General features: G+C 56.7%; 1 protein-coding gene across 1 annotated transcript in view; it reads left to right on the top strand.

Annotated features, from left to right (window-relative positions):
• Nucleotides 1-19,150, top strand: part of UBE2O (ubiquitin conjugating enzyme E2 O) — a 53,522-nt gene continuing 34,372 nt past the window's right edge. Inside the window, exon 1 of the mRNA XM_004709276.3 lies at nt 1-258. The gene's annotated coding sequence lies outside the window, so the exon portion shown is untranslated. The remainder of the gene's footprint in view (nt 259-19,150) is intronic.

The following is a 19,150-nucleotide window of genomic DNA, read 5'->3' as shown; positions in this document are numbered from 1 at the left end:
GCCGGCTCGCAGCGGTTGCTGTTCTCGCACGACCTGGTGTCGGGCCGTTACCGCGGCTCGGTGCACTTCGGGCTGGTGCGCCTCATCCACGGCGAGGACTCGGACTCGGAGGGCGAGGAGGAGGGCCGCGGGAGCTCGGGCTGCTCGGAGGCCGGCGGCCCCGGGCACGAGGAGGGCCGCGCCAGCCCGCTGCGCCGCGGCTACGTGCGAGTCCAGTGGTACCCCGAGGGCGTCAAGCAGCACGTGAAGGAGACCAAGGTGCGGGCCGGGGGCGCGGGCGGGCGGGCGGCGGTCCTCCGGGTGCAGCGGCGGCCGGGCTGGGCGACACTTGAGCATGGGCGGGGAACCCCCGAGGGGCAGCGGTGGCTGGACAGGGGGTGGGAGCTTGGCACGGGCAGGAGTCCCCCGGGGGACAGGACGCCGGGCCACCGCTCTGTGGGGTGGAGGGAGAAGGGAGCTCCCTGCCAGCCTCAGGCGTGGACGGGGAGGCGTTCGAGGCCCAGCCCGGAAGGTGCGGGAGGGGTGGGCCGAGCCACCGCGGAGGGGACGCCCCGATGCAGTGGGCCAGTGCACAGTCATTGCACCAAGGCCGGCCCGGGCCTGGCGACTTCCAGGGGGACTGGCCAGCGAGCTGGACCACCGGATTGGATTCATACACCCCCCCCACACACTGATGACAGCGGGGGGTGGGGGCGAGGGAGGGAACGGCTTGGTGGGAGGTGCTTTCGTATTACACCAGTGCTGCGCGGCGGCGTTGGCGTTTTTTTTTTTTTGCTGACCCCCAAGGAGCCTCCTGCTGCATTGTGCACCCTAAAAGACCCGCCGGCCAGGAGGGGTGTGGGCCAGTCAAAGCAAAGCTTGGGGGTGGGCATGGGTGGGGGGAAATCTCAGCCTCCGTAGAAGCCCAGCAAGTTGTCTGCTGACGGAATGCGATAGGCTCTGTCTGTGTGTCACCTTTACTGCATATGGCTGTGGGGAACTTCGCCTCGAGTTAAGGCCTGCACTGAGCCGCGGTATTAATAGTATTGGGGGAGAATGTGACAGCTGCTACTGGGGTTGATGGCTCCCAAGTGCATTTGGACATCCCTGGGGGAAAGGGGGAGGGGGGGTTTGTAGACCCCTGGCCCAGGAGAGCCACCCATTTGGAATCCTGCAGGGTCTCTTCCGCAGCAGGGCCACCAAATTCCCCTGTGCTTTGGGGGTAGGGCCCATGAGCAGAGAGCACTTGACAAAACAAAGGGGCCCTGTCATCCCAAACCTGGAACCTGGAACTGAGGTTCACTTGGTGACTTTGCCTGGCTTGTTTTTCTGAGTGTGAATCCCTATCAGCCTCGCGCACACACACACCCCTTCTATCTTACACCCCTTCATCCTCTCTTTCACCTCCCTTCCCCTTCCAAAAAAAGAAAAATAAACAACCAACAAACCAGGTCTAAGGAGGACTGGAGCCCAGACTGTGGGAGCAGTAGCCAGGATGATGAAGGGTCTGACTTCAAGGGTGGGTGGGTGGGGGTGCTTTAGAAGTTAGTTTCAGTGTCTCTCCCAGGAAGACAAAGATTCAGGGCTTCATGTAGGCTGCAAAGCAGGCCTGTGCCCGGGTAGCCCCCTCCCCACATATACACACACACCCGGTGGGTGGAGAGATGCTGTCATCCCTTCCCTGGTGTCAAGAGTGGCTTGGTGACATCAGGGTCCTTTTCTCCCTGATGTGCGTGTGCGTCTGCTCCCAGGCCCCTAGTCCATGCCCTCAACCCGCCAGCTTCTCCTCGGAGAAAGGCAGGTCAGCCGGGAGCCTCTCTGACCAGAAAGGACCTGGAACAAGTTCATTTGCAAAAGTATCTGGGGGAAGGAAAATGACTCTTTTGGGGGTGTGTGTGCAGAATGATGCTTGCTAAACCTCACCCTTAGTGTTGCTCCATCAGGAAGAGACTGTAGGCCCTGTGCGTGTTGTCTTCCTAGCAGATGCTTGCTGGTGGCTCTTAAGAAATGATACCCACCCCCACCCCCCAGCCAGTCATTATCTCTGGAGGGTTGTGACGTGGAATTCCACTCGGGGGGTCAGGGCCTCCTGCTGCTATGAGGATCAGAGCCAGCCACACCTAGCCCACGGATGAGAGCAGACTGTCCACCTGGGCTTCGGTGGTGCCCTTTGCTTGGGGTTCGGTTTGGTCGGTGGCCCCCACCCCGGGCGGGGGTCCCTTGCCCTTGTCTGACTTCACCCACTTGACGTGGAAGTCGAACAGACACAACGTGAAGGTGTGGAGCTGCCTGCTGGTGACTCCCCAGGAGCTGGTTGGTGGTCTGTCCTTGCCGTGTGCTTCCTGGGCTTCAGGGCGTCACACAAAGCCAGGGGGCACGGGGAGTCCACGGGCGGCATGGGTCACAGCATCCCTTCATGGCTGGCAGAGCGCAGGGCGTTGAGGCCTGGGGAATAGGTTTATCGGCGTGGAGGGACGAGGACCCCTGCTCTCCCAGGAGTTTATCCCAAGCACTTGACTCCTGGCCACCAGGAGCGTGAGGGGCAGGTGACCTCATTCTGCGGAACCCCTGCTTCTCTTGCTTTGTTTCTGGACATTGATTGCAGGGGGGGGTGGGGCCTGGGGGAGGGTTGGTCAGGGGGGCCTGGGACCTTGCAGGCCTCTGGTTGAGCTTGTCCTCCCCACTGCCCACCTTCAGAAATCCTGCTGAGGTCATTCTACTGTGAAGAAAAGATCCAAACAAAAACCGACTCGCTGCCATCGAGCTGATTCCGGTTCATTGAGACCCTATTGAACAGGGTAGAGCTGCCCCTCTGGGGTTCCCAGGCTGCGACTCTTTATGGGACTAGAAAGCCTCATTTTTGTCCTGCAGAGCGGCTGGTGGTTTCAGACTGCTGACCTTGCAGCCCAACGTGCAACCACTGTATACTAGGGCTCTTGAAAGAAAGGTCACTGGGCCCAAACTGGGCACTTGGGTGATTTCCACTCCCTCACTTAGCACCACTGAGATTCAAGAACCTGACTGTTGCTAGGATGATGTGGTGACAGTTGTGGAAACTTAATGGGGTTTTTGGAGGGGCTCTGGTGGCAAAGAGGCTACATACACATTGGACTCCTCACCACAGGTCACTAGTTTGAAATCAACAGCCTCTCCGAGCGAAAGGCGAGACTTTCTGTTCCCACCTACAGTTACAGCCTCAAACCCACAGGGGCAGTTGTACCCTGTCCTGTAGGGTCGCTGTGAGCCGGCATCGCCTCGATGGCAGTGGGTTTGGTTTGGCTGTGGGTTGTTTTCCTTAAGTAACTGTTTATATGTGATGTGGGGGACAGTAAGTGAACGGTTAGGGTTAGTCTCCGTTTCTTTCAAGTTTCCAATGAGGAAATTAGCAAAGGGAGGCCAAGAGGCTCGCCAGCAAGACCGGACCGTCTCCATGCCACTTGCATGACAAGGATCAGTAGACATAAAACAAGAAGTTCTTGAAATTGTGGGATCTGTGGCCAAGGTCCAGCAGCCCAAAGTCGTCTCCTATGGATGGAAAAGAAACAATGGCCAAATCCATGGTCGCCGACTCTGCTTCTTAGGATTCCCAAGGCTGCCCCTCTTCAGGGAAGCAGACGGCCTCATCCTCCTCCCTCGGGCCAGCTGGTGGGCTAGAACCACCAACCTTTAGGTTAGCAACAAAGCACTTAACCCGCTGTACCACCAGGCCGCCAAGCAGTTGGCCAAAGCAAAACCAAGCCTGCCGCCATCTGCTCCACTCTGAGTCGGAGCGGCCCCTGGTAAGGGTTCCGGGGCTGAACTCTATATGAGGGCAAACAGCCTCGCCTCATCTTTCCCCCAAGGAGCGAGCGGCTGGTGGGTTTGAACCATTAACCAGTCCAGTGCTTACCTGATGGCTCCACCAGGACCAGTGCCCTTCTGAACTCCTCTGTGCTGCCCCCTCCTGGCCTCTCACCATAACAACCATTTACCCACCGGGAACACTCTCCAGCCTGCTCCGGTCTGCTGGGCGGAGGCTGGGCCTAACCCATCAATGGTCATGCTTAGAGTAAACTTCTGGTAGAAGGCCACAAGCTAGGGGCCTCCTTAACCTGGGGGTGGCCGGGTTCTGGGCTCCACCGGTCCTCCTGCCACAGATGGCCTTCTGTACAGGCGGGAGCGGCCAGGTGCCTGTCCAAGTTGTAGTTCAGCCTGCTTCTCAGAAAGGCTGCCGTGCTGTGGTGTTCATCTGCCCTCCTGTGACCTGTGTGGTGTTGCTGCAGCATCCAGGGTCTGTCTCTTGAGGGTGAGACCTGGTGTCTCTGTTGAACCCGGGTGGATGTCTCTGTGTGTGTGTGTGTGTGTGTGTCATTCCCAAAGACAGCTCCTCAGAGACTGGCTTTTCCGTTTATTTTTGGCTCCTACTCAGGCCAGCGCTTCCGTGGGGAAGGCTGTTGAGGTGTGGCCTCTGAGCACGTGACTCGGCCTCCCTCAGTTGTCCAGAGAAGCAGTTGTTCTGTGTGATGGGAGAAGAAGTTACGTCCTCAGGTTAGCTAAGATGCCCCACCAAGCGCACCTAATTGCACCCCGCTCAGGTGGGATCGCAGCGCAGGTGGGTGCCACCAGCTGTTCTGTGATTTCTTCTCCACCCCTGAGCCCTGGGTCCCCCTCCCTCCCCCACCCCTTAACCCGCCTGACTCAAGGGCACTTTGGCCTCTTGTCCTCTGTTTTGGTCTGACCAGAAGTCAGAACCCTTGGGTGCTCTTCCTGACCGCCACCTATGCTGAATGGCCATGGCTCAGTCATTGCCTGGTGTCTTGCTAGGCCTGAGTCTCATGTGGCTGGTGCCCCAGAGTGTGGCAGGGCCAAGCTGGGCTCGCCGGGGACAGCCAGCCTTGCTCCTTCAGAAACTCACTTCCATGGGGCCAGGTGGCGCAGGCCATGGGAGGGGGGACACATCCCGGGAGCCTCACACCAAAGGGGATCCTGAGCAGTTGACTTCGGAGGAGCTGGAATTCCCAGTTGGTCACGTGGCCTGTGACCGGTGGGGTCACATGCTTTGTCTCCGACGCCCCTTCTGTCATGATGAGCCCCCGTCACTCCCCAAGACACTGTATTCACCTGCTCACCACTGCCGCAGAATCTGGAAGACAGGTTGAAAGTCCCGAGAGACAGGCAGTGCAGTGGTGGACACCGAGGGTGGAGACGTGCGGCCCTCGTGCTGCTGCGCTTGTGGGCTGGGAGGAGGAGGAGGAGGAGGAGGCACGGCTCAGTGCTGATGGTGCCCAGGCCCTCAGAACCCTTCTGGGCACTGGGCACCCTCATTCTCTCGGGGGCCCCTCCGTGGCAGGAACAGAGAGGTTGTGTGACTTGCTCACGGCCACAGTGCCGCTGAGTGGAGGAGCCTCCCTTCAGACTGCAGGCTGGGCCTCAGTTCTGGCCGGGGCAGTTTAGCAGAGGATTCCCAGCTCCTGACTTCAGACTGCCCTGCTCAAGCAGAACCCTCCCACCCTAGGCTCAGCCTGAGGCATCCCAGCCTTCAGCATACTCTGCTTGCTGGTCTCTGGGAAGTGTTCTTGGGAGGGCGGTGGCCGCAGGCGAGGGGAAGGCACACCTGTGTTTGGAGGATGGTGGGGCGCAGGAGGGAGGGGGGCTGTTGGCACTGTGTGCTATTGTGTCCGTGTCTTCTGTACCCTGGTCCCAGAACAACTGTCACCAACATGGTATTTCCAGAGGACCTGAGAACACCCTGGGACGCTGACAGAACAAAACCTCCTTTTATGTCCCCCTCCAACCTGGAGGGCGTGTGGGCCGCTGCTTCTCATGCCTGGGGCTCTGCCCATCCCACCTGACGCCCCTCTCCATCCCCCAGCCCCTCTCCATCCCCCAATCCCTGGCGCGGTGGGCGTCTGCCTGCTGAGCAAGGAACCGGGATCTGCAGGATTCCTGGGGGCAGCCGGGCCCTGACCCCTGGGCTGCATCTGGGCCACTGCCCCAGAGATTCCCAGGGGACACCCTTGGCCTGGGTCTCTGCTTGCTCTTCCTCGCGCTCTCAAAAGGGACCGATGTCCCTGCCTTCCACGCCTTCCACTCGTTTCACCCACAGGCACCCTGGAACCCCCTGGAACCCTTGGGGCCCCGGACCTCGTGGCGTGTGACTGAATTACCATTCATCCAGCAGTACGGGCACATGAGGAGAGTCACCTGCTGTCCCCGTGCCCCCTCTGAGCGGAGTCCAGTCCGTGTCTAGAAAGCTCTGCCCGGGGAGGGTAGACGGGGTCTATGTGGGGTCCAGGTGGGAACAGCTCCCCTCTGGAGGGGTGGGGGGACTGTCACTAGCGATGAATTAAACGGAGAGAGTGAAAGAACTCCTCTTCCACTTCCACGGTGCGGACCCCACCGTAGAGCCCAGGCCTTGTGGGGCCGGTCCTGGGCCAGTGCCCCTCATGGGAGGCTAGCGTGCTGCTCAGAAGCGAAGAAGGACCAGGAAGGAAGGCCTGGTGGTCTGCTTTCCAAGGTCAGACCATTGCCAGTCCACGGTCATCATGGCACCCAGTCTGATCCACAGACGCCCCGAGGACAGCGCAGGACTGGGCTGTAGGAGCGGGCTGCGACCCGTGCCTCACCAGGCCTCCCAGTGGTGGGGACACACACTGGGTGTCACCCGCAGTGGCAGCACTGGGTCACCTCTCAGGATTTGGGTGTCTTCTCTTCACTGACCTCCCTCCTGGAGGCAGAGTGGCTCATGTTTCCCCGTCCACCAGCCTCCGGGGCTCCCCGAGGCACCAGCTGACTGGCGTGTGGTTACAGGCAGGGTAGGGCAGAAAGCTTCCCGGAATGTTTGCAGTTCATAGTAAACGTGAATCACATTAATGGCCAGCCTTGGGGATTGATCCTCTCCTGTTACCTGCCCAGCTGTTTGCGACGGCCTTCCACTCACGGCCTCCCTGCTTACCTCCACTCAGCGAGCGGCAGTCCCTCGTGCTGCAGTGGTACCCTCGGGCTCACACCGGCTGGCTGGCTGGGGAGGGCCTGGTGGGTGGGGTGGACTTTCTGTTTTAAGCAGGGGAAACGAGGAAGACTCGGTCCGGCTCTCGGAAACAAGGAGCCTGGCCTGCGGACACCGGCTGCGGCAGCCCTGTGCTTCTGTCCTTTCGGTGGGAGACATGGCCAGGGTGGGCCACAGAGGCTGGTGGGCGGGCTTGTCCCCCGGCCAGGGCTCGAAGTGGCCCCTGGACACATTAGGACTTGGCATCTGCATTGTTTAGAGCGTCCGTCTGACAGTTAATGACTTTGGGGATTTGGAGGTTTCTGAAGGTGGATGACTTCATCGCCAAGCAGCTCTCCCTGTATGCTTGGGGCCCCTAGCATCCCCTGGAAGAAATGGGGGGCACCTGCTCCACGTCAGCCTTTCACCACCACGCAGTTGCCTTCTGGAATAACGCCTTTACTGAGAGCTGCTGCTTCTGACGCCTCCTGGGCTTTCTCCTCTGGCCTGAGAGTGAGACCTTCCCAACGAGCATCAAGCCTTACCAGCCATCCCCCCTCCTCCCATCCTTTTCCAGCGAGCTAAGCCACTTCTGCGGCTGCAGCAGGTAGCAGCCAGTGTCGCCTGTCCGTCTCAGCTGCCTTCCTGGTGGCGCCGTCAGGTCATCTGGAGCCTCTGCCTATGGGTGCAAACTCTGGGCATTGTGCCTGCCTCCCCAGCCCCCAGGTCCATGGACTGTAGGTGTTATAGACCCGTCCCCAGACCACACACAAGCTCCGCCCCCAGGTCCGCCTGTAAATCCCATTTCCATCTACGTGGGAACAGGTCAGTACAGTTCACATCTAAGGTGGGCCAAAGAAATGTTGGCCCTAGTGAATAGCGTGCCTTTCTAAGCATTAAAAAACAAACTCTTCCAGACACACTAGAACATCTCTTAAGAAGCATGCAGTAATGATTATCATGTTTGCTGCGGCTTGAAAACCAGCTCCCATTTGTTCCCTGTTTTAGAGCTTGTTATTGTGAATTGGCCGAAGGCCTACAGAGCAGGCCATAGTTTACACCTCACGCTTTACGCGTTTCTTTTCAGCTCATCCTCTGCCATCCCCTCAGTGCACCAGCACTGACCCCCCCTCCTCTCTGTGTTTCCTGCCTGACCCGCCCGGCCAACCCTCTGAGCTTTGTCCTGGGCTCAGTGCTGCACCTTGGATCCTAAATGGCTGGTCCTCCTAAGGTGGGGGTGAGTCTGGTTCCAGACATGAAGGGAAGGGCAGTAGTCTTGACAGGTCCTTCCCGCCTCTTTGACGACTGAGCACGGTCCTGCTTATGATTTTAGGGTCCATCCCGCAGTTTCCTCCCACTCTATCCAGGACCTTCATTTGCGAGCCTTTTCAGAGCAGCCGGGCACCAGCTAGCTCCTCTGGTCTCAGGGTTGTGGGGCCTGATGTTTGTGCAGTCCCTTAGTCCACTGGGCTCCTTGTCCCCCTCCACGTGCCCTTGCGCGTGGGGTCACTCTTCTTTCCTCTGGCACCTTTAAGACCCTACTTGCTGCTCCCCAAATCGGTGGAGCACTGCCTCTGTGGGCGTGTTACACCAGCTGACCTTGGCGTCCCCCGAGAGTGTGATCCTGACCCCAGACGGCTGTTTGCTATCAGGAGCCATCGTGGGTGCCTTGGGTTTTTAATGTGACAGGCTTTGGGGGGGGTGGCTCGTGGCTGTACACAAGTAGGACACTAGTCTCTTGGGATCGGCCTGTAGAGAAGCCCCCCGACTGTGTATCATGCAGACCAGCAGAGTGGTCACTCACTGCCGACCCCAGGAGGCAGCCACTGCCAGCTCTCTGGCGGGCTCGCGTCCCCTGGGCATGTACCATCTGGCGGTGTGCATAGGTATCTGAAGGTTAGGCACTTCCCCCCAGGATGCTCAAGCTTGCATCTGCGAAGGAGGAGGACACGGGGCTCGTTTTGAATTTGCGTCCCTGGCACCATGGGAGTTGACCATCAGCTCTTATTTATTTAATTCTTAATCATTTTATTGGGGGCTCATACAGCTCTTAACACGGTCCATACATTCATCCATTGTGTCAAGCACATTTGTACGTTTGCTGCCATCATCATTCTCAAAACATTTTCTTTCTACTTGAACCCTTGGTATCAGCTCCTCATTTCCCCCCTCCCTCCCCACCCCTCCTCCCCCACCCGTCCTCCCCCACCCGTCCTCCCCCACGAACCCTTGTTAATTTATAAATTATGATTATTTTGTCATGTCTTACACTGTCCGGCGTCTCCCTTCACCCACTTTTCTGTTGTCTGTCCCCCAGGGAGGAGGTTATATGTAGATCCTTGTGATCGGTTCCCCCTTTCTCCCCTACCACCCCCTTCCCCTCCTGGTATCACTGTTACTCATTATTGGTCCTGAGGGGTTTATCTGTCCTGGATTCCCAGCCATCAGCTCTTTAAGAGGTGCCTCTCACCTGCCCACCTTTGCTTCCTGAGTTTGGGCCCTGGCCTGCACTGCCCCGCGGTGGCCCTTCCAGGGGGTGCCAGCCCCAGCCTCTCGCCTGTGTGGGCAGGCACACTGGGCCCACCCTGCACTTCCGGCTGCAGCTCTTGCTGCTGATCCCAGGGGCATTGCTTCTCCCTAAAGCACGACTGGCCAGCTCTCTCCCCTTACACCCACGGACCCCACGCCCCGGGCTCACGGTCCTGGGATGGAAGCCTTGAGAAGCAAAGACAGTAACTCCCAAAGTCGCTATCTTCTGAACAGCCCACCAAAGGCCAGAGATTACATCCCCACCCCGCTTACCTACAGAGAGCCTATCCTCTCCCAGAGCCTGGTGTGTGCGAGAGCTGTGGTCCCCTTGCCAGCCCACACCCCTCCAGTGCTGGGAAGGGGAGTGTCGATACTGCCTGTGTTGCTGGTGCCATGGTTCTGCGTTGGGCTGCGCTCCACGGACAGCAGTTTGAAACCCCCAGCCGCTCGTCGGGAGAACGACGGGCGTCCTGTTCCAGCCAGAGCTGTGGTCGTAGAACCCGCAGGAGCACTTCTGCCCTGTCCTGTAGGGTCGCTGTGAGCTGGCATCAGCCAGGTGATGGTGAGTTTAGTTGAGTTTGGTTTGGGAGCTCTGGGTTAGGCGCTGGCTGCCAACCTCAAGGTCAGAGGTCCACACCCACCAGAGGGAGAAAGCTGAGGCTGCTGGTCCCACTCGGGAATCCCACCCAGGTCATGGAGCCGGAGTCGGCGAGTCAGGGTGGGTTGGCGTTCATGAGGAAGGCAGTGGCCCACAGAGATAGGATCCCCCCTTCCCACCGCATCCGTCTGCTAGAGCGGGTGTGCTCTGCTGTGATGCGAAACAGCTTTCAGTGGTGCGGCCGACAGGCATGGGCCGAGGAAGGAAAGCCTGGTGGTCCTGAAACTAGCCCATGAAAACCGCTGGAGCTCGCTGGTTTGATATCTGCCGTTGATCATGGGGTTGATGCAGGAGCTGGCAGAATTGCATTGCGTTGTATAAAATCACCATGAATCAGGAGCCTGCAGGCAAAAATCACACCAAACCCACTGCCATCCACGGGGTGGAGCTGATGCCGATTCCAGGCCACCCTGTAGGTGAGCAATGTCCCGGGGAGTCGGGAGGGAAAGGGCAGCGTCTGCCCAGGGTGCAGCTCAACCCGAGGACAGGCAGGGATGGGAAGAAGCGAGAGTGTGGGGAGGGGGCCGGCTGTTGCGATGTGAGGACAGCAGGCACTGTCGTGGTCAGAATGGAGACCAGCTCGCCCTGTGACCCTTCACCCAATCACCATGGGCTGATGCTCAGGGAGACGTTAGTTACCGGCTCAGTGGAACTCCTGCTGGGCGACCACTGGGTATGGAAATCTGAGAAACTGCACCATCCTGAGGTGCTAAGGTGTTTGCTGTAGACGGCTGGTTGTACAGGGAGGGGGGGGGTGAAGCAATGCCCTGTGTGCTGACCAGGTGGACAGCCTTGCCAGAATAGCCCTGAGGACAGAGGTGATGAGGTGCGGGGACTTGGTGAGTTTTGGAGACCTAGAAACTGGGGGTGTGTGGGGGGGTATCTACATCCCAGCTTTCTCCTGCTCGTATTGCTACCTTACTTCTTGCTATCCCACAAGCTTTGTTCAGATTTGCAGAAAAGTTGCACATTTGGTCCTGAGGGTCCCTGTCTACCCTTCCTCCAGCTTCCCTGGTGTCTGCATCTTAGCCAGCCCCAGCCCCACCCTCCCTGTCGTCCAGTCGATTCTGAGCCAGCCTTCCCAGAGGGCAGAGCGGACTGTGCCTGAGGGTTCCTGGGACTGTGAAACTCGTCTGCAGCAGACAGCCTCCTCTTTCTTCCTCGGAGCCGCTGGTGGGTTTGAACTGCTGACCTTGCAGTTCGCAGCCCATCGAGTACTAACTAACCCTGGTATATTTGTCAAAACCAAGACATTACCATTGTCGTCGTCGTCATTGTCACTGGAGCCAGTGCTAACCCAGAGCGACACCCGCACGCAGCAGCACGGAACGCTGCCCGTCCGTCTCCCACCGGCCTCTAGTCTTTGTGATGTTGGCGCCGTTGTTGCAACCACTGTGTCTGCCTGTCTCACTGAGAGTCTGCCTCTCTCACTGACCCTCCCTGTGCCATGCGCGGTGCCCTGCTCCAGGGGCTGGTCCTTCTTGGATACCGTGCCCAAAGCACCTCAGGTGGAGTCTCTGCATCCTCGCTTCTAAGGAGGGACATGTGTTTGTTCTTTCTTCTGGCGTCCTTCCTACCCTTCTCCAGCACTGAGAACGTGGAGCGTCCGTTTCTCCGGACGGGCTTTCACAGGTGTGGGAGGTGCACCGTAGTCCTCCCCGACATCGTTGCTTCTGGGTGCTTGAAGGGGTCTTTACCAATATCAGGAGCCCTGGTGCTGCAGCTGGCTACACCTTGGGCTGCAGGCCACAAGGTCTTTAGTTCGAAACCACCGGCCGCTCCTCGGCAGAAAGTCAAGGCTTTGTTTCAGTCTCGGAACCCCATGGGCAATTCTACCGTGTCCTGTAGGGTGGCTGTGAGCAGTACGTGTCTCCACATTGACCCAGGACAGTTGCTTTCCTGTCTTGACTGCGGATCGGAATACAGCAAGAGCCTCTCTCCATTTGCCGTGAGAGTGCTTCGTGGTCCGCGTGGGAGCCTTCCGGTTTTCTCTACACCGAAGGCTGCCGTCTCTGACCTTCATCAGCCCCTGCTTCCAGGGCTCCTCACTCTCAGCAGGCAGGGTTGTGTCCGCTGCTGGCACGGGGTGTGGCTGAGCCTGCCACCAGTGCCCGGGCCGCCCTCTCCTCGGCTTAGAACCCAAACCGGGGACCTTACTTACCCAACGTTCCGCTAGTGCCCTCTCTCTCTTCCAGGATACCGACTGCATTCCACATGATGACATTATGCAAATTGGAAGGAAAAAATACCTTCCTCATCTCTCACCTTCTGTTCACACTCTGCCCTGAGAGTGATCGTGGAGGATCTTTGCTCAGGAAGGGCTGTTGCCACCAGACTGTCTTGTGAGAAAGAGCCCCAGGTGCCGTGGGCCGCTCTCGACTCCTCGTGGGTCACAGTGAGCAGGGCTCCCGGGGGCCTTCCAGTGGCTGGCCTTTCAAAGGTACATTACCAGGCCTTGCTTCCTAGGGTGCCTCTTCGTTAGCAAGTTCACAGATTGCTCACCCCCCAGGACTCCCACCAGAAAGAAATGACAGTGCCTTCAAAAAGAAGCATTTCGGAGGGTACATGGGGCCAGAGATGAGGAGCTTAACCTGTGAGTGCTGAGGGGGGAGGCATGAGGCGCAGGCTGGGGTCGGGGGGCCAGGGCCGCCCGCACACTTATTTGTCTTTTGTTCAGTCCCAGATGAGCCAGCACTGAAGGCAGGCGACTGGAACTGCCCTCGTCTTGGTCTGAGATGGACAGCTTACTGCTCCATGCAGAAAGGACAGAAAGTATGAGGAAGTAAAAGCAAAGTGGCCTGCAGCCCACCACTCAGGGAGAACTCGGCGGGTGACAGTCTGGTCATCTAGGGGCAGCATTTACCCCAGGGAGCTGTGCCCCCTCGGCAGCAGCAAAGACTGCAAGCAGTTGAGCCCACCAGCCGCTCTGGGGGAGAAAGCAGTGGTTACTGTCTCGGAAGCCTGCAGGAGCAGCCCACCCTGCCCTGTAGGGTCGCCATGGTCGGGTTTTTGGGTCAGGGTTCATAGCATGCTAACTTTAGCCCTCCCTCTAAATAAGCCTATCGACAGGAACCAGAAGCCCATTTGCTGGTCCCCAGGGGCTCATGTTTGCCCGACCCTCAGGTATCGACTGCGTGGAAGCATGAATCCCAGGCTTCTCTGTAAAACTCATCTTTCCCCCATACAGACCGGTCATCTGCACTGCCCTGCCAATCTGTTGCTGACCACATCCTCCCTCCTCGGCGACCTGGGCAGGAGTGCAGACCTTGACACCACCTTCACTGCCCTCTGGGTGCCCTCTCATGGTGTGAGCCTAAAGCCAGTATTTTACAAACAGATCCCACCTGGCTCCTGCGTTGACTCCATTCTGCCCTGCAGTGGCCCTCTAGGACAGAGGAGGAGTAGGACTGTGCCAGGCTGTCTGAGACTGCGGCTCTCTTTCTCCCACGGAGCAGCTGGTGGGTTTGAACTACCAATCCTGTGGCTAGCAAGTCCACCGTGCCACAGAGCCTCTTGAAAACATAAGATTTTCTCTGCCGCTTTTTCTGTGGCTGGGCTTCCTTGGGCTTCCAGGTCTCAGGTGGGCCTTCTCTGCCACCGCCGCAGACGTGTGGACCGAGGCTCAGGTCACCAGCCCTGTGGCCTCCTGGCTGCCCCGCCCTCCCGCAGCACTGCCACCCCTCCCAGGACTGGCCCGCCGCCCACTCACTGCAGCGCCTCTCTGCTCCCCTGCCCGCTGTTTAATTGTTGGTCTGACTTCTCTCCTGCTGCTGCCTCAGAAACGCCACAAGGCGGGCTGATTTAGCTAACAGACATCTGTTTCATCCCCTTGGGGAGGCTAGAAGTCTGGGTCCAGACTGGGGAAGGCTTTGTCCCAGCGGTCCTTGCCCTCTGCAGCCTTCAGGATGAAACCTCTGGCTCCATATAGCCCAGGAAAACGGCAGGCCCACACTGGTGCCATCTAATTAACACAACAGATGGAGGGTTTGCTGGGGCGGGGTTAGGGGTGGCACCAAACAGTTCACCACCTACTGCCTTTTACCACCCCCACCCCGCCAAGCCAGCACCCACTGTCCCCCAGGCTTCCATTCCAACTCCTTGTTGCTGCTGTCCCTGTGGTCCCTGCAAGCCAAACCAAGCTCACTGCCTGGAGTCAGTTCCTACACCTAGCGACCCTGTAGGGTCAGGGTAGGACTTCCCCTGTGGGCTTCTGAGACTGGCACTGTTGACGGGAGAAGGAAACCTCATCTTTCTCCCACAGAGCAGCTGGTGGTTTCAAACTGCCGGCCTGTGGTTAGCAGCCCAACGCTTAACCAGTACGCCCCCAGGACTCCCTTGGTCCCCTGTACCGTGCTCCAGGCAGACATTCCGCACTAAGTGAGTGGTTGTCTGGTTCAAAGGCTCTAGGAGACATTTTTTAAGTGTTAAAGATTCTCTTCAGGGCAAGTGTCTTCTTTTTGTGTGGGTGGGGGGTGATGACGGGGGTTGTTGTTGGCATCTTTTTTTTTTTTTTTGGCATCTTTTTAGGGTAAGGTGACCAGTCCCGATTTTTAACAGTTTTTCCCGTGACCCACGGCGTTTAAAAAAAGTCGCGATTTTTGGAAAGAATGCATGACAAGCTAGGGTATATAAGCTAGGGTATACGGTTTTCGGATGCCATGTGGCTATTTCGCCAGGATATGAGTTTTATCAGTGGTGTCCCGCTTTGCCAATGTAAAAATCTGGTCACCTTATTTTAAGGTGATGTCTGGGCTGCCACCACTCTTACTCTCACTTACCAGGGGGCCTGCAGGAGTAGTTCTAGCCTGCCCGGGACGCTCGCCGGAGCCAAGGGGGCTGCAGTAGGTTGGTGAGTGGGGAGCTTCAGCATTAGCTGCCTGTCCTCCAGCCCTCGTAGTGCCCACCGCTGCCCTTGCTCTTTGGTGCCAGGGAGGGGGAAGCTCAGGTGTGTGAAGCACACCCAAACCAAGCACTGGCCCAAAGTAGAACGGCCTGGTTCTGTCTGCCCTGTTGGTTTCTATGCCACACGTCCTCTTCCCATTGAGAGTGGCTTTCATGAGTGAGTGTGCAGGCAGCCCAGGAGGTGGACATGGGCCCCTGGCCCCCTCCCCACCAGTGTCTGTTTCCTATGCAGGTGTGTTGCCATAGAAAGCCTGCTGACCCATCAGAGGGGAGCGAGCGTTTTCTTAACTCGCCTCTCTCAGACAGTTAGATGGTTCCTGTCTCCCACGGTTATAATCATGGAATGACATCATGATAAATGCCTGCCTTACATTCCTAGATGGGGGGAGGAACCCACTGAGAGACTTTTGGTTCATTTTACCAAACCGCTGCCTGGGACGGTGGCCCCAGGTCTGCCTGTCCTCTTCCCGGTGTGAGCAGCTGCTTAGGGATCCAGCAGGTGGACTGGAACTCGATTCTCTGCGAGGCTGAGGGGCGCGGAGTGGTCTTCTGACTGCCCACTGTCTTGAGGTGACACCCCTCTGTGCCAGGAGTCATCTCCCCCCACCCCACCCCCACCAGCTGCACAGACGGTTTCAGCTCGGGACTGGAGGGCAACACCCAGTGGGCAGGGCAGTGAGGCCCGCAGGGCAGGGGTGCCTCAGACATGGACTGTGGCCCTGAGGTTGTGCAGTGGCCACCCTGACAGGAGGACAGCATCTCGTCTGTCCTTGGGAACTGGACAGGTGCTGCTGTGTGCAGTGCCTGCCGTGGGAGCCACACTGTCCACGGGGCTGATGAGCTCACTCCTGCGACTCAGCCAAACAATAGACAGGTGTGCCGGAGAACGAGAACCCTTAGCATTTCTGGTGGTGGTGGTGTCAGGTGCTGGCAACTTGGCTGACTCACCCGGCGTCCTGTGCACCCGCCCAGGCCCACACCTCCTCCAGGCTCTGCTGCTTGCGCCCTCTTCTTGGTGACAGTCTTTCTCGTGTTCAGAGACCCCCTTCTTGACCAGGCATGACGTCCTTCTCCAGGACGGCCTCTCCTGACAGCATGTCCGGTGGACCTACGATGAACTCACGCCATCCTCTCTTCTAAGGCGCATCCTGGCTGTGCTTTCCGGCCGGAAGGAAAGGTTCGTTCTTGAGCTGTCTGGCTTGCTCCAGAGGCTCCGTCAGCATAGGAAGTCAGAGGCACTGCTGCTTTGGTCTTTCTTACGCATTCTCCAGCCTGCGGGTGCAGTTGGGAACACCAGGGTTCGGGCCAGTTACCTCTTAGTCCCCAGCGTAACAGTTTTACTTTGTAAAACTTGAAAGGGTGCTCTTTTGCCCCAAATTTACCTAAGGCAAGATGTTGTTTGGTGTCCTGGCTGTTTCTCTTTTATTTATTTATTTTATTGGGGATTCGTGCAACTCTTATCGCAATCCATACATCCATCCATTGTGTCAAGCACATTTGTACATTTGTTGCCATCATCATTCTCAAAACATTTGCTCTCCAACCTTCAAGTCTCTAAGACCCCAGACGCTATATCTTTTGATGGCTGGGCACCATCAGTTTTCTTCACCACATTTGCTTATGCACCCACTTTGTCTTCAGCGATTATGTCAGGAAGGTAAGCATCATGGAATGCCAGTTTAATAGAACAAAGTGCTCTTGCATTGAGGGAGGCTTGAGTGGAGGCCCAATGCCTATCTGCTACCTTAATACTAAACCCATAAATATATGCACATAGATCTATTTCCCCATCCTCATATATAAATATATTTACATATGTACACGCCTGTATTTAGACCTCTATAAATGCCCTTTGCCTGCTAGCTCTTTCCTCGATTTCCTTTAATTTCCTCTTGTCCCACTATCATGTTCATCCTTCATTTGGGTTTCAGTAATTCCTCTCGGTTACATTGCCCTTGATCACACCCTACCAGGCCTCCTACACCCTCCTCACCACCAATTTGGATCACTTGTTGTTCCCTTGTTCCTGGGTTTGGTAGCACCACTTCCTTTCCCCCCACCTCCCCCTCTCTCATGTCCCCCTGGAACCATCGGTCTGTTGTTTTCTCCTCCAGGTTGTCCAGCCTGTCTTATTTAGACAGACCTGCGGAGATAATAACGTGCACAAAAACAAGACAGAGCAAAACCAAGCAATACAAGAAAACAAAATAACAACAAAAAGCCAATGAGTGAGTTAGTTTATTGTGCCAACCTGGCCGATAAACACATGTGGGGTTAATTGAAGGGCGGAGGGATAAATGGCTTGGTGAGCCTCGCCTTTCTAGTTCTCGGGTCTCTTGCTTTGTGATGGTCGGACCAGGGTGCAGCTCCCTTAGCAGTTCCCAGCTTCAGCTTGCAAAGCTGACTTCCTGCAAGACATCCCCAAGGAGAAGCCGCATGGACCTACCCCGATGCAGCCCTGGGTGCTGGAGCACCCGTGTGGAGACCCCTGCCAGTGCTGAGATGCTTACACATTCACTGACTCGGCTTTCCTCCTGCAGTCGGCGTCATTGTGTCTGTTTTGTGAGATGGAGGAGGACTTTGTGGATTGGTGTCGGACATATGGGTTAATGTTGGACTTGTGGGCTTGGGCAGCACTGGGTTGGGATGTTTTCTGGATGCTCACTTAACCTTTATATCAAACTCTCTCTTCTACATGAGTTTCTGTGGATTTGTTTCTCTAAAGTCCCCACTAATACAGCCAATGAAAAAAAAAAAAGAAAAGCCTGTAGTTAGTTCAAGGACTGTATGTTTGTTTGTTGGCCTTTAGTAGTGTTTTCTGGTCTAGTCTGATAGGGTGCCACGCCCTGGCCCCAAAGTCTATTTTTGGTATTCCCTGGAGACTTCCTTGCTCTGTTCCCCTTGCTGTTCGGTTGCACGCCCTTAATGTGTTGCCTTGGTGTGATGGGATCAGATCGGGCACAGTTCCCACACTGTGTCTCCAGTGTTGCCCCTTGTAGGGCTATGGGTCAGTGAGGGATGTCCTGTCTCATAGTGGGGCCGGCCATATGGTCTCTGTGGATTGGCTGCTTCTGAGAGGGATTATTGTCCTCAAGACTTGGTGGGCCAGGATGTGTGCCACTCTCTTCTTCCGCCTTCATTTGCTCCCGTGTGCTCTGATCAGACATGTCCCTCTCCCTGAGCTGCAGCTTCAGTGCTCTCCTCTGAAGTGAATTCTGCGGGGAGGGGCAGGTGTCCACGTAGTTGGGATTGGGGCCGGCCCCTCAGACCTCTCCACTGGTTCACTACTCCATGCTGGTATGTTGCATTCACATCTTGGAGCACCGGGTTGAAGTCTGGTCCCTCTTTCCCTGTGGAGATATAAACAATATCCTTCCCTTGGGTGGGTTAGTGCCCTGGGCCCCCACTACCCTTTCTTTTTTTCCTTTCTCCCCCTCCTTTTTAGTTGGCTACCATATGTATCCCTGGATTTGATCTGGCCCCTGCCATACTACCTGGTCCTCGCCCCAGGAATGCTTGTATACAGCAGCTTTTTTTCCCTATGCCCCTTGCATTTTTTTTTTAAAGCTTACTTCAGCGGACTCGTGTTGTGCTTGTCCTTTTATGCTTGGCTTACTGCGCTTATCATGATTTCCTCTAGTTCTTCCCATGCAGCGATGTGCTTCATACACTCATCACTGCTTTTTAGTGATGCGTACTACTTCAGTTTTTTAATCCACTCATCAGTTGATGGAAATTTGGGTTGTTTCCAACTCCTTGCAATTGTGAACTGTGCCGCAATGAACATTGGAGCACAGATGTCTGGCCGTGGTTTGTTTCTTGCCTCTTCTGGGTAGATGCCCAGTAGGGGAATTGCTGGGTTGTATGGTAGCTTGATTTCCATCTGTTTTAGATATCGCCAGATTGATTTCCATAGTGGCTGTACATACTTACAAGTCCACCAGCAGTGGATGAGAGTTCCTGGCTCCCCACAGCTCCTCCAACACTTGTTGCTTTCTGATTTTTTGAATTCGGCTATCTTTGAGGGTGTTAGGTGGTACCTCATTGTTGTTTTAATTTGCATTTCTCTTATGGCTAAAGATCGGGAACATTTTCTCATATGTTTATTGGCCATT

The sequence above is a fragment of the Echinops telfairi genome, unplaced genomic scaffold, assembly GCF_000313985.2.
Source record: "Echinops telfairi isolate 266 unplaced genomic scaffold, ASM31398v2 ScPeMD7_7458;HRSCAF=8496, whole genome shotgun sequence".
Taxonomy (NCBI): Eukaryota; Metazoa; Chordata; class Mammalia; order Afrosoricida; family Tenrecidae; genus Echinops; species Echinops telfairi.
Note: the sequence above shows the minus strand (reverse complement) of the source record. Positions and strands in the feature narration are given on the sequence as shown.